The sequence below is a fragment of the Poecilia reticulata genome, chromosome 3 (genome assembly GCF_904066995.2).
Source record: "Poecilia reticulata chromosome 3, P_reticulata-male-v2, whole genome shotgun sequence".
Classification (NCBI taxonomy): domain Eukaryota; kingdom Metazoa; phylum Chordata; class Actinopteri; order Cyprinodontiformes; family Poeciliidae; genus Poecilia; species Poecilia reticulata.
Genome location: NC_088832.1, coordinates 22,805,616 through 22,817,732, shown reverse-complemented (window position 1 = coordinate 22,817,732; position 12,117 = coordinate 22,805,616).

Here is a 12,117-nt window from a genome sequence, read left to right as displayed (position 1 = left end):
CTTAAAGTATGCAGTCTGTCGTTCTTTTTTTAATGTTATTTAAAAACTAGCAGCGTCTTCATTTCAGGTCTTTGAACACATTTCACTTCCAGGCTGTTGTTTCGGGTCATTTTAAAAAAATCTTTGTTAAAGTTCTAACTGTGCACCTCTAGTTACTGTTTGTGTTTGAGCAGGTGAGAAGACAGGATTTCCACTTCATCATCAATAATCAGTCACCTGTGCTGTTAGTAAACTGTGTGCAGCTTGGCTGGAGTCCAGCCTGGTCACAGTTCCAGCTGAGAGGGAGATAACAACTGTCTGCTGGAGGCATCATCCCTTTATCATTTAATAAAAAAGCTGGCAGAGTGTGTTTATAATGCTGAATATTTACATCAACGCTGCAGACGGATCGGGCTTCAGCGCCGTGGTCCATTGGGGTTGTTTATAAATGTCCTTGAGAAACAAGCTGTGACTTTACGCGACTTGACAAGCGGCCTTCAACCAACAGGATTAGCCAAGGTTGACAAGTGGAGACAGTCTGAGAATCGGAGCTGCCACTGCTGATAACTTGTTACACGTACGAATTGTCCACAGCTGCCTGCAGTATGAACTTTGGGTTTCAGCCTCAGACAGACGGTTTGGAAAGCTGTGCAGGATGGATTCGTCTCTTTTATTTGACATGAGAAACATCTGAAATTGTCTTGTCAAAGCGACATTAGCTGCGTTTCCACTAACCATAAAATTGCGCAAATTGAAAATAAACTCACTAAATGCTTAAAAAAAAAAAAAAGAAGGCGTTTTGTGATATAAATGACGTGATGAGGTGGTTTTCCCTTCATATTGAAAAAGATGCATTTAGCAAAACTGCACCTCTGACGAATGATCAGCAGCCGGATGTTACTACTGTCGAAAACGACAAAAAAGACATCAGGAAGTGGTAGAATAACAATGTTTTTTTTAGGACAATATGCAGAGCGCTCACAACATCGCAAAGTCCTTAAAAAATTGTTTTATTCAAATGTGATGAATCCATAGCTCTTCTGTAAAATTGGAGATTATAATTTCCTTAAAGCGCCGCATACACTCCCAAGCAGGAGACGGCAATATGAATATAATCTTATGTAACTGTTTACATCCGTCTCTGCCGTGATTTTAATGATGTATCATGTGAACAAACTTATTCAAACTAGATTTTCACTTCATTTCTTATCAATGGAAACAACTGGTAACACTTTATTTTAAGGGGTGTGAGACTGACGTGAACATGACATAACACCCGACATGAACATGAAGGAGTCTTCATGAATGTCTATGAATGTTGTCACTGTCATTTGGTAAATAATGCCATTTTTAATGCAAAGTTGAATTAAAAGTTGCATTAGAAGTGTCAGCTTTGCATTATTTGGTAAATAATGACACTTTTAATGCAACATTTAATTAAACCTTGCATTAAAAAGTCAAATTAAAAGTATCATTATTTACCTAACGACACTTCGTTACAACAGTCAAACATTCATGAAGAATCCTTCACGTTCATGAATTTGTGTTTTTTTTACTTTAGCAGAATACAGACAAATATTTGTGCACATTTGTAATGGAAACACAGCTACTCATATTCACTGATTCCTGATATGGGCGACATGGGCAACTGCCCAGGGCGATATCTTCAGGGGGGCAGTATGAGCGCTCTCATAAAACTGGAACAGGAACGGGAACATATTGGTTTCCCCCACAGTTGCAGAAGCTTTTTTTTTCAGTGTAATAACTAATTGTTAAGACATAAGTGTTCAGCAGAAGTATTTTACAAAGAATGTTCATTTGTCTAAGGTTAATTATTTTAGTTAAAGTTTGCAGATTACTTTGCTTATGCCCAGAGTGAAAGTAAAACCAAGATTTAAGTAATGAAGCCCTTAAACATTACAATTTAGGAAATTGTTACTATTGAGTAAAGTCTGAATTTACTGTAATTTACATTATGTCAGCACAGTTGTCTAATTTCTTATTCAATATATTATAGATATTAAAACTCTGTTGGAGAGAATGTGGTTCAACATACTACAGATTTGGATGTTATGAATTAGTTTATTTGCAGACGGCGTAAAGGGGGCCAAAAAGTTGGTTCGCCCAGGGCGCCAAACAGGCTAGAGCCGCCTCTGCATCCACGTTTATTTGTTATTTGATCAAACGATTCTGAGTCTATTTATTCAGTTTTTTTCTTTTTATCAAAATCTCCTTTTACACTGACTGTATATCAATTAAAGATCTTATCAGGTGGCCTGAATGCCAGGAGGTCGTCGTCGTGTGATGATGAATTTGGTCGGCTGCTTAAAGGCTTTCATCTGGTCGCAGCTCAAAGCAACGAACCTCCACCTAAAACTATCCTAAAGTTTTATTTCCAGGATCTGAAGGGTCGTTGTCTGAACATTACTAGAACTTCTCAGCGCCGCTGATGGATTCATTCAGCCGCTCCCTGCGTGGTTCTGCTGCTCCTGCTGAAAGGTCACAGCCAAATTAGAGAATTAAGGAAGGAAAAGAAGAGGCAGATGCAACGACAGCCAGGTAATTGGTTCTTTGTAGACTCATTAGCGTTGCATATTCAACAAAACAGCTGCACGACCATTTGATCTCCCTCTGCATAACAACAATGGAGCGTTTAGATTTGCCAGGTGTGCAGCAAACATTATACGGCTGATGTCTTGATAGTTCAAAGTCTATTTGTCTGCTCTCCACAGGACATCTTTTAAACCACTAAAAAAAAGTTTTTATTTTTCTCTGAAAAATAAAAACCATTATGTTGTTCAGAGAAAAACATAATGAAATAAAGCAATATTTTTTCCTATTAACATGCTTAAAACCCTCTAGTAACAGTAATTTAGGATGTGTCAAGTTCAGTCTGAGTTCTTACAAACATAAATTACAATTCATGGTTGAGCTGATTTGAAATGTTAATAAATGTCCTCCTATTATGTTGCGGGTCAAATTGACCCGTTTCAAAGTTTAAAAATATTTTTAAAATAGTTGCAAGTATTTTTATTGCATGAAACTTTTTCTATTTGTCTTAATAGGTGAACTCTACATATAAATTGAAAATTTATTCATTTTACACATTTGCAGCCCCCCCTGCGTCTACTTGTTACATCGATACTGTTCGGGTCAATTTGACCCGGCAGTCAAGTTAAAGTGCAAAAAAAGATAAAAAATGTCCAATTCTGTTTGTTTCCTTACAGCTATGAGCCTTATTTTACCCCACACAAACACCACACACACACACACACACACACACACACACACATGCACACGCACACACAAACCCACTTTCTCCCTGCTCTCTTTACTTCACAATGAACTGCGAGAAAGCAGGTGTTCATACAACTTTTGACGGGAACCTATTCTGTTCCTGTGGACAAACTCCACCCATGAGTGGACACTCAGTAGAAGTGGAGGGGAACATAAATACTCTCTGCATGACTCATTTATCTTGATTTTAATTGGTGGGTCAATTTGACCCGGAACAGTATGTGTGTCTCAAGTTCAATTATAAAGATCACCCTTTGAAAAAAAAAATTTAAATGTAATATAAAAAATTTACCAAAGATCACTTTCAAGGAAATTATTGTTTTTTTGTGTCTAGGTTTTTTTCAGTGGACATAAAAAATGTAAATCCCATTTTTTATGTCCAAATGAGTAATTGAGTATAAGTTGTCATCATTAATCCTTAATTTCTGAGAAATAAAAAACATAATTGCACAAATTTTGATTGAGATTGATTGTATTAGAGTTAATAATCAGATAAAAAAATGTTTTGGAGGAATTTTTTGGTTCCTGACACTATTGCATGATAAAACTCTCCCCGGGTCAAATTGACCGCACGAACATTATTGCTGTAGCTCAAAAACGAACATAACAGGAGGGTTAAGAAAATAAATAAATCTGTTAAAATCACAATAAACATGAAAAACTAAACCTGCTCAGGGTCTCCAACCAACAGGGGGCAACCAAGAACACTAAGCGCTAAAATACTGTACATTACGTTTACTGTATATCAACGTTTACAGCTCGTTTATATAAAAAACAAAAACGTATATTTAAGTTAGTGTAGTGAGAGTGGCAAGACTCCTTTTTTTAACAATTAAAATGGTTTATTTTGAATATAGTTCGGTACAGTAACCTAAACTACAGAAAAAACAGCTTAAAATAAGTTCCCTATCAGCAAAAATACTTTAATTTCCCTCATTTATGTTAGCTGCATGATAAACAGTAATGTTCCCAAATAAAAGAGTTTAGCTACAGATTTAACTTTAATTCCCCTTTTAAAAGCACAAAACATAAACATTAAGCGCTCTAATACGGTACCAAATATTTTTGATATTTATTTCGGTGCCCCAAGTTTTAAAGATACTAAAAATGTAAATGATTATGTCCTCTGTGAAAATATTTTAAGTGCCTTTTTTGTATCACCATGCCTAAAAAAAAAGCAGAACTCACTCCACATTTTTATTTGGAAACACTTATCACAGCGTGTTTAAAATAATAAATCATTTGAGCATTCCTTTGAATAACACCATTGACTCAGACTCTTGCAGCAGAATTACTCACCGTTGCATTGCATGAAGCTAACGTGACAGACGGTGAGCTTCAGGTTTGCTCATCACTCTGGATTCATCTTCTCAGCATGACGGCTCTTTAACCCGTCTGTGCCGGGATCATCTGCCGCCGAGCCTCAGCGCTCCGCAGGTCTAACTTCATCATAAATTAACACAAGGTGAGTAAAAGTAACAACTAAACCTCATCTGAACGCCACAAGCTTCATTACAACTTTAGTGACATCAGATGACAAATTCAGCTGACATTCAGAAAGATACAGAGAATCTATTTGCTGTTTTCATCCAGATGATTTATGCATCCATTTATTAATTCAGCGTGTCCAATTAAATGTGATCAGAGCAAACAGGAAAACACCACGAAACAGACGCAGCGAGCCGCCGTCCGTGAAAACTCAACCGGCAGCCGACATTTTGCCGCCGATTGATAAATATCACAACATTCCCAAACTGCATCAAAGTCCAGATCTGGTTCTGATCTGAGGGCTGATGCCGGCTTTGGTTTGGATATTCATCTGCAAATGTCAAAATAATTGGCTAAACATTAAATGTTTCATATCTACAAAAAGAAAAAACACTTTCCTTTACGTCCTTTTGATTAATCAGGAATGAGGAGTGTGAACCTGAAGCTGCTGAATTGATTAATCTACACTGTAAAGCATTTTAAGGTGGTTTAACTCAAAGCTGAAAATCCACCTGCTGCCTTGAAAATGTCATTTAAATCAACAAGAAAACAGTTTTGGTTTTGACTCAGAAATTAAAGTTCATAAAGTTGATTTAACAGCAAGAGACAAGTTGTCTAAACATTGTTTTTTAAGTTCATTAATCTTGAATTGTGAGTTTTAACTTAATGCTGCAATTTAAACCAAATAATTATTTCACAATATGCAAGAAAAAAAACTGTCCTCACCTGGTTAAAGAGCCACATTTCCCTATTATTTTACTCACAATATCAACTTAAAATAACATATTTTACTAGAATAATTTAAATTCTTGTTTCAAATTGCACAAATAAAATTTCTGATCTGATAATAAATTTTATTAAACATCACAATTAATTTTGCTCAAAAACATTTAGTGTGAACTGGACATTAAAATAAACATTTGCCTTAATAAAACAAGAATCAGATCAATGTAATGCACTTCCATCTCTGAATACAAAAACAAGCCGCTAAGCATTCTGGGAAATAGTTTGCACTCCTGTCCTTTTCTTCCTTCAGTTTTTTGAAGTGTTAACCTAAAAACCTTTGTTTATTTAGGGAGGGATGGAGAGAACAGGAAGAAGACAGCGGCACGTGAATGCTGGCAGGGCTTAAAGGACGAGCAGAGAGCGACTGGTGAATTGGCTCAGATATGCTGCAGGAGAGAAGGTGATGAACCACAGGTGGGCGCCCCTGACTGAAGAGGAGCGAGAGATGGGAAGGACTCGCATGACACGAGACAGACAGGGATGTAAGAATCACATGGGGAAAAGGAGTGGTGGGGTAAACAGAGCCGTCCTGGGTTTCATGAGTTTATTTTTTAAAAGACGTCAGCCTCCTATGACTGAATCAGAAAGTTTAATGTCTCATGGAGACAAGTAGGCTTTTTGTTTCTTTATTAGAATTCTGTAACTCCAGAAAAGGCGGGCAACGTAACCAAACACAAACCACTGGTTGGAGCTCCGTCTTATGAGAATTCAGCCCGTTTTGTGGCCAAATGTATCACAGGAAGAAAGAGCTGCAGGAAATGATGGTTAAAGTGTGAGAATCTGTTAACAAGATATTGATGAGTTGGTCTTTGTGGAAGACCGTCAAGATGAAAGTCTTAGTGGAAACTCGGTTATAAAAAATGTAGTCTGGAGATTGTCAAACAGCCAGTGTGGCTGCACTGGTTTCAGTAAACCACGCCTCGTACTGACGTCGCGTTTCTTTACCAACCCACAGAACCACAAAGAACAAACTCAATTAAAACATATTAAAGCACAAAAGTGCCATAAACACCATTGTTTTTCTTCCAGCATGAATAACCAGTATACAAAGTTTAATAGTTACTTTGCCAGTTGAACCAGTTGCAGGTTTTATAAGGCGTCTCTGAGCTGATCTCTGCGTTATTTTGTTTTGGGTTTGCTGTTATTACGAACAAATAATTTTAGCTCAAACCTACATAAAACACAAGAAACATCTTATAGACGACCAACGTGCCTTAAAGAAATAACCACGTTTTTACCGCAGATAAACAGCCTTCTAGGTAACTATGGCAACAGTAAGCAAAAAGGCCAAAGCGCCCATTACAGAGCAGGACAAAAACTAAAAGGTTTGAATCCAAGCATAGTCAGAATGGCCCAGTCAAAGTCTGGGCCATTTGTCTGTGTTGAAACTTGAAGTTCATAGTGACTGCCAGAATTTTACTGTGAATTAAAGATGTTTTTTTGTGCAGTCTATAGCAAAAGATTCACAACTGTAATTACAGTAAAAGATGGTCGTACACTGCTTTGATTTTTCCAAAACATTTAAAAATTGTCCATGTTTTTCCTTCCACTTCACAATTACGCGCCACTTTGTGTTGCTCTGTTATGTAAAATTCTCACAGGAGACTCAAGAGAAAATGTGAAAAAGCTGAAGTGGCGTTCCGTCCGCTTATGAATATATCTGATTTTTCAAAATGTGATTGTAGCAAACTCTCAACCTTTAGCATCTTCACAGTAAACAGAGTTTTGATTGTGTTGTGTTTGACTTTTCTGTGAATTTCTGTGAATCTGGAAGAAATATCTGCTCAGGCAGTAAATCGGCACAATGTTATTTTAATAACTAACTGATTCCTGTGTTTGTAATGGAGCTGGTAAAACTTTCTGGTAAACTCTGATGCTATTATGAGGAGAGAAACTGTTGAACAAAAGCTATCATTCATTGTTTGTTTTTCATAAGTTATGTTTGCACGTTTTCTCTGGGTGGTAGGAGTTTGTGTTCACATTCTTCCCTACTTTAAAGTAAAGACACTCAAACAAGCCCAGTTTTCCAGGTTATTAAAAGATAAAAGGTTTTTATCACCTCTTGCAGAGCGGCTTTTCTCTTCATTGTTAGTTTCTGCGATGATGAAAACTTGTTGCGCCTTTGTGATGGTTTTTCATGCATCTCTTAGTCATTAGTGAAGCAATATTAGCTGAAAATACCCAATTTCAGAAGATATTTGTGTGACAACAAACCCACTGTGTTGCATTTTATGTTTATGACCATTATCATGTTCCTTTTCTTACTCCAGGACCAAACAAGCTGCAGAAGAGTAACACAGGAACATCTTTCTCATTAAGCTCCTTCCTATACGGTGAAGCATCACAACCTGAGAAAACCAGTGTTGTTTTTAGGTTGCAACAAAATAACGCTGTGTGTGATTGCTTGTGGCGTGCAGTGGGGGGCCTGCATCAGGAAGATATAATGAACCAAAGTGGCTGTCACAATGTTTCAGAATAATCGTTTGGTCAGACTGTTTGCTGCGTCTTCCCAGATAACCACTTCACCTTTACACTCACCGCGGTGCAGCGTTTCCCTGCAAGAAGATCGCTGCTGTCAGACGCTGTTAGAGAGATTTTTGGGGCAACCTGTTAACATGAAACCGTGTTCCCATATGGGAGATTGCACAAACGACAGTTGCATTAAAAAAGGAGGAAACTTAGCATCAATTGTTGGTGTAAGTGGAACAGCAAAGCAACAACCAGTTTGGTGTGAGAGCAAAATATGTGTGAAAATGGTGTCTGTGTAACACAAACATTAAAACATTCATGCACGTAAATAAAGGTAGTAAAGAAAAAAGAAGCTCCTACTTCACTGTCATTCAAAATCAAAATTATTCTAAGTACTAGAATGGCACTGCAAAAAGTTTACGAGGATTTAGATTGAGAATCAGCCTCCAGTCGGTCACTGAAGATGAATGGTTGAAATCTAGAAATGAGCAATGCAATTACAGGCATAACATGTAAAATCAGGTTTCCATCATTTTCTTCACCTGCTTATCTGTGCAGTGTTGTCAAATCCCAATAAAGCAGAATCTTAATTTGCATAGATTCTGCAGAAATGATGCAGAAGTGTGTTTTCCTGTCATGTAAGAGCTGCAGTGGAATTTCCTTTCATGTTCAATAAAACTGTGGCGATCTGTTCTATCTTATGCATGCAAGCATTGAAAAAACATACAGATGCAAAGGAAAAATATTCAAAGTCTAAACAGAAAACCTCCAACTGTGACTGACTGCTGTGCTGCTTGTGTGATGAAATCAGATTTAGATTTATGATTGGCTAAAATATGCTGAGCACACGTCAAATTCAGCCTCGTCTTCCAGTGTGGAGCTGGTAAAGTCCAACATTTAGAGTGAGGCACTAAAATTACTATAATTACTATTACCACTAGTTTTAAAAATTATATTTGTTTGTTACAGAACAGAATATCAAGTATATACATTGGCAATGAGTTGGTAATTATTCTGAGTTATTATTTATAACTGTCATTATTACTACTATTATTATGGGTCAGTGATTTTTAAAAAATCCTGTTATGAGAGTCAGTTTATAATCATGTAGTTTTATGTAATGTTATTTATTTGTAGGTTGTTTAGCACAGTAAATTGAGCAGGCTTATGAATAAGTGGTATATTGTATTAAATTAAAATGCTCACTTCTTCCTGCTCCTTTTCAAACAGAAAAGTAGTGGTGAGCTACTTATTTTGTTCTTGGTTATGTGTCATCTTACTGGTTTCTTGTTTTCTTTGTTTTAGAAAACCTGTTAGAAATAAATAAATAGATAAATAAATACAAATCTCCCATGCAGAAGCACTCGTTTGCCAAAGACAGGCTCTAAAGACAGTTCAGACAGTAATGATCTGTGCTGTGGTTGTTGTTTTTCAGGCTTCATTTACTCCTGTTGTTTGCTTATCGAGTGCTGATGTCTGTGTTAAATGCCAGCATCAGATCCGACGGAGAACCAGACTCATAAATTAGTTTTACATGAAGCCGCTGTTCGCTTGCTCGGTTAAAGAAACGGAAGCGTGTTGCTCTTCCTAAAATTAATTAGGTAATTTTCTCCCCAGCCTCAACCAGAGGAGAATGTTTCATGTACGTTACACAGAAAGATGCAACTATGAATCTGCAGCTGTCACACCAGGTGATTATTTTGGTTTGTTAAGTTGGAAATGTCAGAGTCAGACGAGACAGAAGTCCATGCTAGACCAATAAATGAAGGGCAACTACCCACACACTACCGGACAGTGACTAATACGTCGATACTTGAATGTATGTCTGAGTGAGGAAACAGGAGCTGTGGAGAAAACTCATTTAAAAGATTTGCACCTAATCAGAGTTCTCCATCATTTTGAGTTTCTATTCAAATAAAAATACACAGTTTGTAACTGCACTGGTCTTCATAGACATACATTTACTCAGTTTCAATTACATTTAGTTTAGTAACCTTTTTGACAAAGTTTACTTCTAGGACTATTTTTACTTTTACTTAAGTAATTTTATTATGAAGTATTTCTACTATTACTTGAGTAAAATTTCTGGATTTTTTTACCCACTGAGTGAAAAAAAAAATGTTTTAACCAAAAATTCACCAGACACAGACACACACCTGCAGTCTGAAAAAAACTGATTTGGAAAAAATATATATTTTGCCTGATTTTGTTATTTTTTGTTACTTAATTATTGTCATTTTTGTCCTGAAAATTAAAAAATTTCCACTTAACTGTATAATTTTGTGTGTCTGATTATGCAATTTTTAAATATCGAATATTTGATCATTTGATCAGTTACTCAGTGATCAATACATTTTTAGTAATTTCTTGGATGGCTGCTTCTTACTTTTATTTGAGCAAAAATATGTCAAAGTATTGCTACTTTTAGTGAACCAGGGAACACCGTGAAAACAATTTAAAAAACAACAGATTTTTAAACAAAGTTCCGTAAACAAACACCGAGTTATTTTTTCTTTTTCTCACAGTAGCCTAACTTTATCGTCTCCGCGCGCTTTAAACGGCAGGCTAGCGCCCGTTACGTCGATAAAAGCAGCTTTTTCTCCTGGCAACTGAACCTTTATCAAAGTAAAGACATGTTACACCATCAGCCAACATGTTTTTTTTAGTTCCAGTCAGCCATCTGATTCATTCAGACATGATGTAATGGCTCAGAGCCTGATAATTTACACTATCCCTTCATGAAGCTTGACAGTTAACTATGTGTTGTTTCACAGCCTCTTTCAATTGCTCTTTTTAGCTGCACCTTCAATTCATCTGTTAATTGTAATGCTCTTCTCTCCCAGCCCTTTAATTCTGATCTGGATTGTATTTATGGGAACTGTCATGCAGAGAATGTTTTGGATTTAGCAATTTAAGACTCGTGCTTGGACCATTTACTTCATGGAGCTTTATGAAAACAAGTTGAGGGGGTGGTTGGAGATGAACTCCATGTGTATCTGTGAGCGAGTTTGCTGACGTAAGTGTCCTGCTTTATGTCTGCAGAGTGTGACAGTGAAAATGTGTAAATAACACAGAAGCTGCGGCATTGTGTCCCTGGTATGACCAGCACACACCCTCTCACTGTCTCTTTGTGTTTAAACTGTGGAAGTTTCTTTGGTTTGACTTAGCTTTCTGAGTCAAATACGTTCTGTCTTAATCTGCCTAATCTGAGATTATGTGTTTTATCTATGTGTAGCTACTTGTCAGGTATTTGACATATTTCTCAGACTTACTCATATGCAATCAGGAATGTATTATTTATCAAGATTGGTAAGTTACAGTCTATATGTTTAAGCAGGATAATATGTGTATTTTATTAACTTGAACTTGGACATTTTCTGTTTGCTCAATTTTTCCAGAACAAGCGATAGCTAAGTTCTACTCTAAAATTGTGAATCTTATTACGTTTACTTGCTCTCTTTCACTTTATTTAACTTTATAACATGTAAAGTACGATATTTGGTGGTGGAATGATGTAACACCACCAGCAAAGGAAAATTCTGTGATGTCACTAGTGAGGCAGTCATTGTGATATCAACTATATTTATTTGACAGAATTCAACATATGTTTCATTGCTTGCAATACCACTGACCAATTCAGACATATGCAAAGCTCTTTGAAATTGACCTTTCAGGTAATTTACAAATTGACAGATTTAAAGGAGAAATGTCTCATCAAACTCCAAGATACCACAACAGAATGATGGGACCCCAGGCGAGAAGGGGAACCCAACAAATTCCCCAAGGCAGGTTCCCTTCTGTGCATCCCTATGTCTTACACAGGGAAATCCAAAGACTGGGCTCTCTTCTGGAAATGGAGAGAGCCAGAAGGTGTGAAGACGACGAGAGACTTAGTGAGGAACAACAGCTCCTCGAGAACCTCGAGTTTGGAGAGGCCATGGAGAAAGACTTCCGTACGGCTTCGAGGCGATTCTGGTTCACCATCTGGCGTCTCAGGTGGGGGAAGCAGTGCAGCACCAACACTGTTTATAGTGGGGATGGTGTGCTGCTGACCTCAACTCGGGTCGTTGTGGGCCAGTGGGCAGAATACTTCGAAGA